Raw genomic sequence first — 16,144 nt, forward strand, 5'->3', positions numbered from 1 at the left:
AATCAAGTATTAGCTATTTTTCCATTTTGATTTGTGTATAAATTTTTAATATAAATGTGGGAATATAAAGAAGTAAAATGCAGGGGCTGGGGATGTGGCTCAAGTGGTAGCGCGCTCGCCTGGCATGCGTGCGGCCCGGGTTCGATCCTCAGCACCACATACCAATAAAGATGTTGTGTCCGCCGAGAACTAAAAAATAAATATTAAAAAATTCTCTCTCTCTCTCTCTCTCTCTCTCTCTCTCTCTCTCTCTCTCTCTCTCTCTCTCTCCTCTCTAACTCTTTAAAAAAAAAAAAGAAGAAGTAAAATGCAAGTCAAAATGTTTTTAGCAAACAAGTTTCACCAGTTCAACTTTATAATAATTATAAATAAAACTGTTAATTTTTTCTGGACAATGCCAGCATTTGGATATTTTTAAACAAGGAAATTTCTTATTAATGACAAAATAAACAAATACATATGTTTCCACTGGACTTAAATTTTCAAAATAGCAGAACAATGCCATTTCTCTTCCTCTTTTCAAAGTCACCTAAAACAAGAACAAAAAACAAGACACTAATTCCATCTACAAAGAGACCAGTAAGCTAATGTAACCATGATCTTTAATATGTGAAATTTTACCGGAAACAATGGTAAATTCTTAGGGAAATGGAGGAGGTCAAGACTGAGAACAAAAGCAAGAGAAGCAATTCACCATGCGCCTGAAACTTTCAAAAAGTTGAATTATAAAGCAGGCAAGGTGTGAGCCTGAGAATCTGTCTAATTGGGTCTTCATACACCCATGTCCCTGTCACATCTTGCAGAGTTAGGCCACCATCTCTACCACCACCCAATGGAGAGAGAGAGAGAATTGTAAGAAAAGTATAGCTGAAAAGGGTTCAGAAAAGGCTGGGGGTGAAATCTGTATCCCAAATTACAAGACATCCACCCTCCATGCATTCTGTCTTCAACTAGCTCCCACACTGCAGTTCCTAGGAGTACACTCCCAAACAAAGGATCAGTGGATCTATGTGCGGAAGAACTAAACAGCTCAGAGAAAAGCATTAGGGATATAGTCATGTTGGAAGTTTGTTTTATACTGTTCTACCATGAAAGTTACTAGCCAACAAACAGAGCTTTCAGTCACTGTTTCATGAACTCATTTTAAAATATGAATCTGTAGCCAAAAGTCAACATATCTGATGAGAATCTCTATCAGAGAAGTAAGGGAGCACAGCAAATCAACAGAAAAAAAAAAAAAGACACAATGAATGGGAAAAAAGATAACTTCAAAAAACCATAAATAATCTCCTGAAAGAGTTGGCAGGGACAACATCAAAATATTATAAAAATAAAATGTAACATTTAGAAATAAGAAAGTATGAAAAAAGTATTTTCCTTAACTTTTAAAGATATAATTACTGAAACAAAAATGTTACTTCAAAATGCAAACATAAATTAAGGATATTATCCAGAAAGTAGAAGAAAAAGACAAAAAAAAAGTTGAAAGAGAATAAATTATTTTTAAAAAGTTAGATCAATTCAAGAAGCTCAACATCTGATTCATATGATTTCAAATTAGAGAAGAAAAAATTGAAAGTAGGAACATACCACAGAAATAATATAAGAAAAAGAAAAATCAGGATTAGTCTCCAGATTAAAGGGCTTACACAGTGCCCTGCAAAATGAATTTTTTCAAGTTCCACCCAAGACAAATGAAACTCCAGAACATCAGTGATAAAGCGATGACCCTGGAACCTTTCGGAGAGAAAACAAAAAAACAAAAATAGATCTCAAAAATGGAACTCTTTAAAAACAACAGTATATAAATAAATAAAAGAAATGCCTTCAAAAGAGTGAAAATGACTAAAACTATATTTAGCAAGACTACTACTGAACTGTTAGCTTTATATCAAGGCATTTTCAGGCTGGTAAAGACTCAAAAACATTACTCATGATTCCCTAGCAAGGTACACCTCAAATGAGAAAGAAAGCATAACACCCAGGGAGCAGGGTATTCAATACACTGAAAGGCAAAAAGGAATTCCCAGAATAAAGCAAACAATTCCAAGGTAAGAACAGCATGGTGGCAGTCCTGAAGAGAGACCCCTCCAGACAATTTCAAGAGCAATGCCAGGAGAGGAGAGGCACCCACAGACTCCCCGCACAGCTGCCACCTGGAAAGCTATATTAAGAATGTTCAGCCAGTTTCTTGGGAGGGGTGTAAAAATTTGATCAAAGGATCGAAGAAAATGCAGCAAATAAAACAGGGCAATTATTAACCTCAGGAAAAACAGGTTTCAGAATAAAGAAAATATAATCATAATATATTATGTAGCGGTGAATGATATTTGCATAGTCGTATTAATGGAATTACAAAATATTGTGATGTGACTTGCTGTCAGTAGGGGAAGTGCGGAAGATAGGCTGTCAAAAGAACTTTTCAGTTACAGTAATAGGAAGTCATTAGATAATACCTAAAATATCTTGTGTTTACAGTCTAATAAAAAAAGTTTCTAACTTATGCTGACACACAACACAGCAAATGTATATTGATCAAAGCACTCTTAAAAGGAAAAAAAAGAGTAAATCATCTGGACTATCTGAACTGATAGAATTATTTTCTGGCAATAATTCTATATGGAAGACAAAAGACTTCATTTTAAGTCTGGGCTGTGTAATCACAGATTATTTTGATACAAAATAATTTCATGCATCCACATGTCCACTGTTACATTTAATCTTCAGGGTACCACATGAGGGAAGTGGGAATCATGTATATTTTGCAATGAAGAAACATGTGAAGTGTCCACTGACTTTCTTGATAACTAACCAGCTAATGAGTGTCAGAGCCATATGGACAGCTAACTGTCTAAGGTTCCTCCAGGATGTGTGCTTTCCTCTGTATATTTTCATGTTAAGTATAGGACTTGTAATTATTTACTCAAGTACTTTTAAATAATGCTTATTAGGTAATAATAAGAAATCTCTGGACTCATCCATAATTTGACAATCTCCAAGATGTTTCTTGAAGTAGCCATAATGAAGATCAGGAAGAAGCAATCAATTTATTTTTAAATTTCTTTATAAGCAACCATAAGCCTATATTCTTTAGCATAAATATTTTCTACACATTTTAACTTACCCACAGGATGTTTTCCTTTAAACTTTTGAAACAAAAGCCAATTTATAATGGAAAAACAGCATTTAGAGAAGAAAGAAGAGTGGAGTTCTACTGTTCTTCGAGGTCAGACTTCACATTAAATATTAAAATTAGTTTCTGCCAGCCCTCACTTAAGAGATCTAAATAATTTTACTCCTCAAATGTCAGATAATAATATCAGACCCATTAGTCAGTTCTTGTCTGTTTCATTCACCAGAGCCCAGCTCAGTATCTATACATGGAAGAAACAAGGCATGTGTTAGATAAATCAATGAAACAACAGAACAAGCCCAGATGACCAAATAACTTGAGAGCATGCAAAGGATTTTGCAATAAATCAATGTTTATGTAGCCAAAGGGACATTAAGAATTTTTAGTTTGGAAAGCCTACTCATTCTTTCATTCAATAAACATATTAAAATCCTAGCATACCCCGGGCTCTGTGCCAAGGATGAGTGAGATGTAACCCTTATTCTTAGCAGTCTGATGACCCAGTGGCTCAAAAGAGTAGAAAGAAGCCTGAGGGCACAGACCTTATGGACACCGTGAAAACAAATGCAATGGATTTAGCGGAGTGCAAGGAGCACGTGGTCTATTCTCCTTAAGGAGATTGGGACATGCTCTTTGGGAAAGGTGACAGTTCACTCTGGGATGACAAACTCTGTCTGAAAGGGAAAGAAACATGTGCAGTGAGACAGCAGGCGAAGGGGAGAGAGTCGGGAGTCAAATCAGAGGAAGCTGTAAGCAAGAAAGAGCTCAGGTGCCTCTCAACAGGCAGGAAGGAGCGACTCAGAATGAACATGAAGGAATGCCACGTTAGGATTTGGGTTTTTGAAAAAAGTACCAAGTACTAAGTACTCCAGCTATGACTTAGAAAAAAAAGAGAAAGGTTCTCTCTCTGGGAGACCAGTTGATGACACCTAGAGCCTACTGCAATGGTGCAGAAATATGATCACAAGTCTAACAGAAACATTCTCAATGAAAACATAAAGAATGCATTTAATATTTGTACATAAATATGGACTTCCAACTTAGAGTACACATAGGTGTTCCACATTAGCACAACTACAAATTAGTTATTTTCAAACATAAGGGATAAAACAGTTAAAAATCACATAGCAAAATTTTCTTTTTTATCAAATATGTAATAGGAATAAGTCAAATTTTAGTAAAGTGAAAAGTCTTCAGATTATTTTAAACACTAACTTCCTAAAAAGTTTGTTCCAGTGAAATCTAAGTGATCCTGAACCCTAAAATAAGAAGAAAGTAATTAATACTCTTCAAGATATTAAAATGTCAGTTTTCTTAAAAGGGAGGAATTAAGAACCAAAATCTTTAACAAAAAGTTTCCTTAAATATTACCTTAAATATTATTCTAAATTCCTCCTAAAATTACTATCTAGGATTCTCACAGAGCTATGTTTTCCTTCTTGATGACTTGAAAAATATATCCAAAGTATATTTGGTCTAAGAAGACAAAAATAGCGAATAGTTTAGAATGGCTAGAGAAAAAAAAAAGCTGAAATGCACAAAGATAATGTGCTGTGGAATAATTTGTTCTTTGACTTGGAACTTCTTGGCATCTTATTTTTACACTGCAAATCAGACTCAAAGAAACAAAAATTCAAAAATTACCTTGAACTTTTTCAGCACAAGCTTTGTCTTATCTGGTGAAAGTTGGAATGTCACAATGCAAATTATTCTGCTCGAGTAAATAACTATGGTTCATTTGTCACCCAAAAAAAAACAACTGAAAAGAAAGATTCCTAAGTCTACTCCTTAATTCTTGAAATAACCTATAGACCTACATCTATTGCATCTAAGAAATGGAAGCATTTCAGCTCCACTGATGGTCTCCTAAGAAAACATCCAGCAGCACCACCGGAACAACAGTGAAAGTGAAAGAGAAAACCAAAGGCAAAGTTCAAAACTTACAACATGCAGGCTAGAAACAGCAGCATGCATGCAGGCATTCACAGGATGCTCAAGTGGGCAGTGCATTTCACCCTCTCACAGCACAGACATACTCACAAGAAAGGTCCCAGCTGAGATTTTAATCTTTTTTTCATTTACACAAGAAATAGGGTTAAGCATTAGGGATGATAAATAAAAACTAAACACAGTCCCACCTTTCAAAAGTTTGCAATCTAGTAGAAATACTTTGTTTTAAACTTATATAAGCAGTAAGATACGGAACAATGTCACCCACCTTCCCGAAATCTAAAAACAAACTGAGGACTTTATACCAGTTAATAATTCCACAAGGCATGAAAGAAACTATGTTAATTTTAAGAGAAATAAGACGATGGGTAAAGAGAAGAGAGGGTGAGAGAGAAAGAAGAAGAAAGACAGGAAGGGAGAAATGGAAGAGAAGAGAAGGTAGAGGATAGAAAGAGGGCAAGAGTAAAAGACAGGAGGAGAAGAATGAACAGAAAAGGAGAAGGAGTGGAGATATGGGAAGGGAAAGAAAGGGGAGAGGCAAGGACTAGAGAAGAATAAAGGAAAGAGAAGGAAGGAAGGAAGGAAGGAAGGAAGGAAGGAAGGAAGGGAGGGAGGGAGGGAGGGAGGGAGGGAGGGAGGGGGAGGGGAGGGGAGGGGAGGGGAGGGGAAGGGAAGGGAAAGGAAGGGAAGGGAAGGGAAGGGAAAGGAAAGGAAGAAGGAAGGAAGGAAGGAAGGAAGGAAGGAAGGAAGGAAGGAAGGAAGGAAGGAAGGGAGGGTCGGTCAGTCGGTCCCTACTATCAGAAATAGGAACATAGGAAAACACAGACTTCATCCTGTTCTCAAGTGAATTTATCTTAGAAAGAGGAAGGTACCAGGAGGGATGGACAGAAAAGCCTGTAAACCAGTCCTTAGGACCCATGGAGAAAGGAGCAGAGAAGATACACTGAACTACAAATTTAACCAACAGGAAGTTCTGAACCAAGCTGTTGCTCCTTTCTTTCCCTCCTCCCCAGCAGAACACACTTTCCTTTCATACAGAGCCCGCTGAACCTTCTCTCCCATTGATGAACAAATGGGAAGTTCCTCTGATAAAACAAAGTGAGGCACTGAACTGGTGGGTTTACAGATGCTAAGCAGTAATGTGGAAAGCATTTGCCCACAGAAACCAATAAATATGGTGATTATTTCCAATATTGCACTTAAGGTATATTATGTTTGCTTCTATGGGAAAACAAATTCCAGGCCTCCAAATTAACCAAGAAATTTCAAAATACAAATGGCATAAATATTGAGGTTGACTGTATATAAGCATTACTAGTGTGCATCACTAATTTAGTAAATATTGTATTTTGTTGAGATAGGGTCTCACTAAGGTGCACAGGCTGGCTTCAACCATATGATCCTCCTACCTTGATCTCCTGAGTAGCTATGTGGAATGTAGCTTTCTATAATAGTAGTTAAATTGTACAAAATTATTGGAATGAGTATTTCTGAAACAAATTCTTTTGAGTCCTTTTTGAGATGATAAAAAGTTCTTTCTGATATGGTAGGTAGCCGTTCTTCAGGTGTTTTTTAGGTTACATGTCTATGCCTATCCTTACCAGATGAAAAGTACAAAAAAATTATCTCATAAACATTAATATCTGTGTCTACTAGTAGCAAAAACAATAGGCATATATTTCTAGCTATGATTTAACCTATGTTAATTTTAAGAGAAATAAGATGATGGGCAAAGAGAAGAGAGGGTGAGAGAGAAAGAAGAAGAAAGACAGGAAAGGAGAAATGGAAGAGAAGAGAAGGTAGAGGATAGAAAGAGGGCAAGAGTAAAAGACAGGAGGAGAAGAATGAATAGAAAAGGAGAAGGAGTGGAGATTGTAACTGTTTAGATAACCTTAAACATATCACTTCATTTCTCTGGAATATAGTTTTTCCCTGCAAAAGAGGGTAGTTAAATTGTTTTCTAAGATTACTTTCAGTTGCAATCATCTACTTTACACTCAAGAATTGAGTCTGTGTTATGATCCTCTTATTAATACATAATAAAGTGTCCTAAAACACAGTGCCTTAAAACAACAAACTTTTGATTATATCTCATGATTTTGTGAAATAGGGAGGGGCTTATCTGGGCCATTTTTCTGCTCTGTATGGTATCAATGAAGTGTCACAAGGCATCCAGTAGGAGAATAGGCTGGTCTGTAGCATCCCTAACTGCTTCATTCATGTCTAACATCTTGGCAGGTCTTTGCCTGCAAAGCTGGACTCAGCTGAGGTTATCAATCAGAAAACCTACATGACTTCTCCAGAATGGAGGTTCCCAATATAGCTAGACATAGCTCAAATAAGGCAGCTCAGGTTTCCAAAAAAAAATATATATATATATTACCAAAAAGCAGGAAATGGAAGCTGCCAGTTTTTCAAAGTCTTGGACCAGAAACTGTCACACTGTCATTTCCAATGAAGTATATTGATCAAATAATCAGAGCCCTCCAAGATTTCAGAGGAAACACACATTCTACGTCTCAATGGGAGTGCAGCAAAGAATTCCCAGCCATGTTTAATCCTAGACTGCATCTAGGGATTGACACAAACAGTGATACTCATTACTTGTCCAGTGTTTCATAGTATACAGTAAAGAGACAAAAAGGATAACAAGGAACAGTCACTAACTTCAACAAAAAAGTTCACAGTTTAACAAAAAGAATGATAAATGAGCCATTCCTTTTCTGTTTAACCTAACTCAAGATGATTTATTTTACTGTAACTAACAGAGAATTGATAAGAGCACATTTGGAAAGATGCTACATAAAAAGAACATTAAATCATAAACAAAATGTTTATATATGCACTAAATCTGGAAGAAATGAGGAAAAATGATATAATATTTTTTGCATTTTATATACATGTCTGTATATATACATTCAATTTTTAGGCAAAATACTATAAAATTTTATTCAACAAATATGCTGTAGGAAATAACTCATCAATTCTAGTTTCATAATCAACTAGCCTATTAGCATATCAGAATCCTAATTCTTAGTTCTTAGAAACCCTAACATAGAAGACATGCTAGTTGGAGCCACTGTTCATCATCTAGAACATGAATCTAATTTAGATTCAAATGAGAAAAGAAATCATAATTAAATACATGTTTAAAACATTTTTCTTCAAATAATATCCTTAGGAGAACTTTGCAGTACTTTCTCCAATATATCATTAATTTCAAAGAATATTTCTCTAGTAATATAAATGAAATAAATTAACAGTGTGATCTGGAATAATTCGTGCTAAAACAATCAGGTCACAGTTTCCTGGTGTCATTTAAAATATGCCCCCTCTGCTGTATGATTTTGGAACTACTCAAGACAAAAAAATATATTTAAACAGCGCCCCCTATGTGAGATACTTCACAACCACTTCAACAGTCTTGAAGCAAGGACAATTCACAGTGCCAAGGAATTTCTTTATTAAACAATAAGTACGCTTTGATTTTAAATGCAAACAATTTAAAATTCAAGCAAAACCCACTTGGCTTTTAGATAAGCAAACAGATTTAGACATGTGTTATCCTTTAGAAAAATGTTATAGAACCACGGGGCTGGGGATGTGGCTCAAGCGGTAGCGCGCTCGCCTGGTGTGCGTGCGGCCCGGGTTCGATCCTCAGCACCACATACCAACAAAGATGTTGTGTCCGCCGAGAACTAAAAAGAAATAAATATTTAAAAAAAAATTCTCTCTCTCCTCTCTCTCTCCCTCTCTCTCTCTCCCCTCTCACTCTCTCTTTAAAAAAAAATGTTATAGAACCACAAATATTAGTACACGCATGTATGAGTAAATTCTGCTCCTATAAGGGTGACAGATTTCCAGTCTTTTCTCTGAAGGAGATATGTCGTGGGTCAAAACCCTGATTCAATCCTATTATTTCAGGATTTCTTCAAAAGTCGCCTTGAGTTAAACTGCATTATAGTTATAAGAATCTCCCAGCAGGTGCTAGTTAAAATTTCTAATACCTCAGTATAAAGAAATAGATTCTCAGGGCTGGGGATATAGCCCAGTGTTAGAGCAGGAGCATACATGAGGCCCCCTTGGTTCAATCTCCAGCACAGAAACAAAAAAAAGGCAGTAAAAAACAAATAAACAAACAAATGCTTCAGGGATAAGACCCAGGAATCTTTAGTTACATAAAAACTCACTGTGACATGCCTACTGAGGCTAGAGAATCACAGCCCTTAAGTATAAGATGTAAGATAACTTTTCTAAGAACAATGATCATATCGATAACAATTGTCAAATTTTGCTTTTAAAATGGACTTTTATCTAAGTATTTGAATCATTTTTTGATTCCATGCTTTAAAAAACAATATTCTCTGTACTCATATTTATAGACCATCATTTATTCTAATGATAAGTATCTAACTTGCAGGACAAATCCACTCCCAAATCCTTACTGTTTCTGTAGATGACCTGGGCTCTGTCCAAAGCGAGAAAAGGGTTAAGAAAATACATTTTTTCCCTTCACTTCATTCACTGTGTTGAACTGTTCTCTAGACCACTAGGCAGGAATTTTACTGACTTAAATCTCATTTAAATCCTAGACGAGAATATGTCAATAAAAATTAATTAAACACCCCAGAGTACAGCTAAGCCCTTTTAGTTAGACTATATCCTGATCTTAGAATAATCCAAATTCCCTGGTAATTTTGAAAATCATTCAAAACTCTACAAATTAAAAATAATAATAATAATACAAATTTCTGACATTTCTTAAAACAATAATTATTTTTTTCATATTTCTTTAAGTCAGTATAACAATACCATAGGAAAAAATACCCTGGAGGTAAAAGGAAATCAGAATATATTAAGGTTGGGTTTGATGAGTGGTTTAAAGGATGTCTCTTTTTGTCACTATTTAAATATTTGCAATGTTAAAAAAAAAGAAGTAAATTTTTTAATATAATTTTATTTTCAAGTAGAATTCTAACTATCAATTTCATGTCAAGTGAGAACTGTCATTGAAATCTGAAAATCTGGGGTCAAGTCCTGGCTCTGTTAAGCATTATCTATATGATTTAGCCCATGATCTTGGATCCAATTTTTTTTTCTATCTACTAAATTGGGAAAAAGCTAAGTATTCTACTCACTATGCCCATATGTTAAAAGAATAAAAATGACAACATATTTGAAAGTACATTAAAAACTGTGTCACTACTAATATAAAGGCATGATATATGTTCCTCATTAACCAGTGTGAGAGAAAAGATGTTGCACTGTTTTAAACTACTCAGACTGCCTCCCGCAGAGTATACATTAATTTGTTCAAAGAAATCAAAAGCATTTGCATTTTAAATCCAAATTTTGTATAATTATAAGTTTAAATATTATATAGACACTAGTCAAGGCCAGGCTAATATTGATTAAAGGAATGTGTGAATAAATATAAAATTCATTCTTCTCCATCAGGTATATACATTGGTTACACCAAGTAAGAGGGATGTCTCAGCGAAGCATACCTCTAGAATTCTGCAATACTACCCATGTAATGGTTGAGATAAGAAGTGTCCCCCAAAAGCTCATGTGTGAGACAAAATGCAAGAAAGTTTAGTGAGATGATTGGGTTATGAGAGTCCTAACCTAGGCAAAGCATTAATCCCCTGATAGGGAGTAACTGGGTGATAACTGTGGCCAGAGGAGGTACGTTGAAGGGGGCATGTCCTTGGGGTTTATATTTTGTCTGTGGTAAGGAGAACAGTCTCTCTCTCTCTCTCTCTCTCTCTCTCTCTCTCTCTCTCTCTCTCTCTCTCTCTTTCTCTGCTTCCTGGTGCCATCTCCGAGCTGCTTTCTTCCACCACCATCCTTTCTCCCTGTTCTTGAACTCATGAGCTTAAGTCATCCTCCTGCCTCAGTTTCCCAAGTAGCTGAGACTACAAGCATGTGCCTCAACACTCAGTTTAAAGAAAGTTTTTAAAAGCTTTGGCAAAAAAATAGATGATTAGTTTAATAAACGGTATTTGTATGAGTGTGTATATTCATTTGGAAAAAACTTAGATTCCTATGATATATATAAAAACATATCATGCAGCATTAAAGACCAAAGCAAGAAGGAAAATGTTAAAATGACTAGATGAGAATACATTCACAAGACAGAGGAAAAGAATTTCTTAAATAAATAAGACGCACAAAAGTAGATTTAACTAAACTAAAATAAAAGTGTTCTGTATCCTAAGAGACCCTGTAAACAAAGTTAAGGCAAATCACAATTAGTGAGAAAACAGAATTGCAACATTTATAGTTGCCAAAAGACTACTATCTATACCACAGAAAGGACTCTCACTGATCATTAAAAAAAGACAAATGACACAGTAGAAAAATACAGATAATTCACAAAGAAGAGGGGGAAATGGCCAGAAGTAAATGAAAAGATGTTCAACCTTACAAAAAGTCAAGGTTAATCAAATTAACACAGCAACTACATTTTGTTAAACATTGGGGAAAAACTAAAAATTCTGAAAACACAGAGGCAATAGTACTGGTGTGTGCAACCACTTTGGAAAATAAGCCACAATATCTAGTAAAACTGAACAGGCATCTGCTCAACAGCTGAGCAATTCCCTCCTATACACATACTGTAGGGAAACCTTGCACACAGGACAAGAATATACACACAAGCTAAGTTATTATGATGGAGAAACAATAAGTTATGATAACTATGTACAATTAAATACAATTAAAGTTGGATCTACATTCATTAATATGGATTAATCAGAAACGTCAACTGAAAACAGTAAGTTGCAGAGCAAAATATTTTGAATACATTATTAAAATGTTACAGTGCTCTATGTTTTGTAAAGGTATAAAAATGCAGAAGTAAAGGATACTCATCAACCTCAGAACATCAGTTCCCGTAGAGAAGAAAGAAAGGAGAAACAAAATAGAATTGGGAACAAAGGCACAAAGAGAGAGCAACCACATACTATAGGAACAACATCTTATTTTAAAAAAAAAAAAAAAAGTTATATCTCTACATGCTGGGAATTGTTTCATGGGAAAAATGCACCTCACACACTACAAAATGATAAACTTCAAAAACAGTATAAGTTAAAGAAACCAGACAAAAGTTTATAGGTTATATATCATATGAATCTACTTTTATGAAACGTCTAGAATTGGTAAATCCATAGAGACAAAATGTAGACTGGTGGCTATAGGGACATGGAGGGGAATATGGGGAGTGACTGTTTAATGGAAACAGTGATGCTGTTAGGGTATATAAATGTTTTGAAACTAGACAAACACAATGTTGGCATGATAATATGAATGAATATACTAGATACACTATAAACATGGTTAAATGCTTAAGAATATTTTTAGAGATTAGTTTTATGTTTTATGAATTTTGCCTCCTTAATTAAAAAAAGTCAAAACATATAATATTCCTAGGAATAGAAGAACATATAAAAAAATTAGAGTAACCAAGGAGGAGAATCTCAAAGTGGTCATAAAAGAGATGATATGGCCTGAACTACTACAATGCCACACAGGTCATGTAAGGTGTATAAATCTCAGAACTGTCTTCTCAAAAGGACTTGATAACCAACTGGATAAGGAGAGACAAGAACGAAAGATGCTGAAGGTGAGTTAAGGTTTCTGATTTTCTAATGTGGGGAGAGAGCATTCCATTCCCAATGAATGGAAACAGAGGGTAAAGAGCAAGTTTAAGAGGAAAAGTATTCGATTTGTTTGGAATATGCTGGTTTGAGATGCACATGGGCTTTATAAATGAAGGAATCCAGCAGGCAGCCCAGGATAAAATTCTAGTCTAGATTTATAATACCACGATTGAGGCCATGGAAGTAGATGAGTTCACCCAGGCAATAAAATGAAAATAAGTTTTAAGACAAAGCTCTTAAGGACACCAGTACTAAAATCCTACAGCAGAAATCTGCAGGAGGGAGAGGTCAGCAAAGTGTTTCAGGATGGAAAGAACAGTCAAAAATGTTCCAAACTCCTGAGACATTGAAATAAGAACTGAGAAATAGATCTTCAGGAGTAAGGTGGTCCTCAGAGACTCTGGTGACACCAATTTCCTGCCAAGATGCAGAAAAGTTGAATAGAAAACACTATTCAAATGCTTAAAAACCCAAAGGCCTCAATACAGATGCAGGTACCAGTAAAATCAGAGACTCTCTTGAAAAAAAGAACTTTGGCTAGAGAAGAAAGGAGAGATGATTTTAAAAAAACAAAACAAAAACCTCTCTAGAGAGTTACAAAGACTCACTTCTCACAGAACCGAAAACTACACTATTGCTTCTCAAATGTTTTCACCAGAACTACCCAAAATGGGCAGCGGGGATTGGGGAGGTGAGGGGAGTGGGGGCACCATTGCACATCATGTTAAATCATGTTAAGAGGAATAAGCCAGACTCAGAAAGTCAAGGGTCATATGTTTTCTCTCATATGTGGAAGCTATAGAAAGAAGCTATAGAAAAAAAAAAAAAAAAACAGAGGGAAGGGATCTCATGAAAACAGCAGAAAAACCAATAGAGGACAGGAATCAGAAAAAGAGAGAAGTGGAGGGAAAGGAGAGGTCCTGGGCAATGAAGTTGACCTAATTATGTTATGTGCACATGCAAATAAATCACAACGAATGACACTATGATGTATGATTACAATGTACCGTTAAAAACGTACTAAAGTAATTGCACAGCCCTTCCCATCTCAGGGTATACAATAATGCAAAGATATTTAATTTGTTCTTAAAAAATCATGTAAACTGTGATTCTATTCAACTACAGGAATGTTTATCTTCATGTAAAAATGTTTCCTCTCATCTTCAATTAAAACTTTTGTTCCAAAAGGTGTTTACCAAACAACTTCAACTCCTCCATGACCCTCCCACAGTCCCCACATGAGCCACATGTATGCACTCGTCATATATTCCCATTATGAGAAATATGGAGGAGGTTTTTCATTTCACAAGAGGGAAATCCCCTGGAAATCTCTTTGAAAAGCACCTGACAAAGTACAAGACCCATCAACTCTACATGAACAGTAAACATTCTTCCCTTTACTATTTTTAAAAACTATTCTCAACCTTCAAATTATATTCCAATATCATGGACTTTGGTGGGTAAATCAGTGTTGAGAGACTTTATGCTTCCTCTTCAACTTTCTCAACTAAAGAATCATTATTTATTAAGTATGTTATACATGGAGGTTGACCAAAAACCTTCAAATATTTAATCATTTTTCTCTGAACCCCTCCCATATCTTTCCCAAGGTGCAGGCATGGTTTGTAAAGGGACCCTTATGCTTTGGGGACAAAGGCAGGTTCAGCCTAAATGAGGTCATTAAAACAAACATCAAGTTCCCAGTGCCCTAAGATTCCAAGCCAATGACCTACAGAGTGTTCCAGCTGATCTTAATTTCCTTGGCACAGCACGGTCAGAGTACTGTAATATAATGCAAAATGGCTCTAAAAAGAAACCAGATACTGGCCAGAGTCTTGCCAATATACAATTAAATAATACCAAAGTAGCCCTTTCATCTGAATACTGTGCTTCACACGCATATGTCACCCTTCCCAAGAATGAAAGCAATCTTCCACTGTGAATGTGAATTGATTGAAAAACTTTCCTGGACTCAGCCCCATAAAGTATCCTTGCTTTTTAACTGGCATACATGTGCTGGTAGACTGAAAATACTTACAAGGAGGACAAAGAGACAAAGAACAGAACTTATTCTGAGCAAGCATAATCCAAATTTAGAATGTGCTTATAATGGTAAAACAAAACTCAAACGTTTATCCTGACAAGGATCTCGGTACCATCTAACAATATCAGACCCCTCCCAGAAAATAAACTAAATTTCACGTTTCTAAGTTTCTTTACAAATTCAATATTATTTATATTAAACTATCAGTATATTCCCAAATATTCTCTCATTTAACAATCATTTTTCTGCTCCTTCCCCAAACACTTATCCATTCATTCAGCAAAACTTTACCAAGAGCCTGTTAAGTAACATGTATTGTTTGCCTGATGGAGACTGAGTAAATAAAACTTGATAAAGCAAAGTTCCTATCTTTGCAGAGCTTATGTTCCACGGGGAAAAGGCTAAGAGTAAACACATATATGTATTAACATGTGATATGTCAGATGACAATAAGTACTAAGAAAATTAGGCTGCATAAATGCTATTGTTTGGGTTTCTCATGTCCTTCATATGTATTAAAAGTTTGGTCCAAAGTCCATGTGCTATTAGGAGGTGGTGGAATGTTTGAGAGATGCAGCCCACTGGAGTCATGTCCTTGAAGGGGAGATTGCAACTCCAGCCCTTTCCTCCCTCTCTCTCTTAATTACTTCCCAGTCACCATAAGGTTGTAGTTTTGCTCCATGAGAGCTCCTCAGAACAATCGGCTGCCTTGCCACACACTCAGAAATCATGGGGTCAACTAATCATAAGCTGAAACCTTCAAATCTGTGAGCCATAATAAACCGTTCCTCTTTTACATTGGTTATCCCAGATATTTTGTTATTGTAATAAAAAGCTAATACAGTAAAGGAGAGAGGGAGTACAGAGGTGATGAAAGATAATGTTAATCTTTGAATTTCATCTGAGCTAAAATCATCTTTAATTGTCATCTGGTGAATCACTTAGGGCCTCCTATAACACAACTGAAAACAATAAATTGAAAACACATAACTCAAAAAAGGTTTGCTACCCAGTCAGATTCATTCATTTTCTCAATTTCATTAGCAAAGCTTTACCATTAATGATTTAGTACTCTTTCACTTAAATGCACTTTGTTTAAACAATACTCTTAGGAATATCTGGATAAAATGTGTTAATTTTATCATACCTTGAGCAAACCAACATACTCTAAGGCTTTTGCAACTTTTTTTTCAAAAGTGGCTTTTGTCTTAGCTTTGAAATGAATTTTCATCAAAAGTTTATGATTTCAGATTTAGCATATTCAGTTTAATAAAAATGTCAACCACATAATTAAAGTTAGTCCTAACATATCAATCAGCCAAATCAGACACACACATTCTATCAGGTAAAATT

At 35.5% G+C, this 16,144-nt stretch overlaps 1 protein-coding gene across 3 annotated transcripts in view; it reads right to left on the minus strand.

The window, feature by feature from the left end:
* GRB14 (growth factor receptor bound protein 14) overlaps window positions 1-16,144 on the minus strand; it is a 116,588-nt gene that overhangs the window by 88,532 nt on the left and 11,912 nt on the right. The window lies entirely within an intron of this gene.

This window comes from Spermophilus citellus (assembly GCF_964194105.1).
Source record: "Spermophilus citellus genome assembly, chromosome: 11".
Taxonomy (NCBI): Eukaryota; Metazoa; Chordata; class Mammalia; order Rodentia; family Sciuridae; genus Spermophilus; species Spermophilus citellus.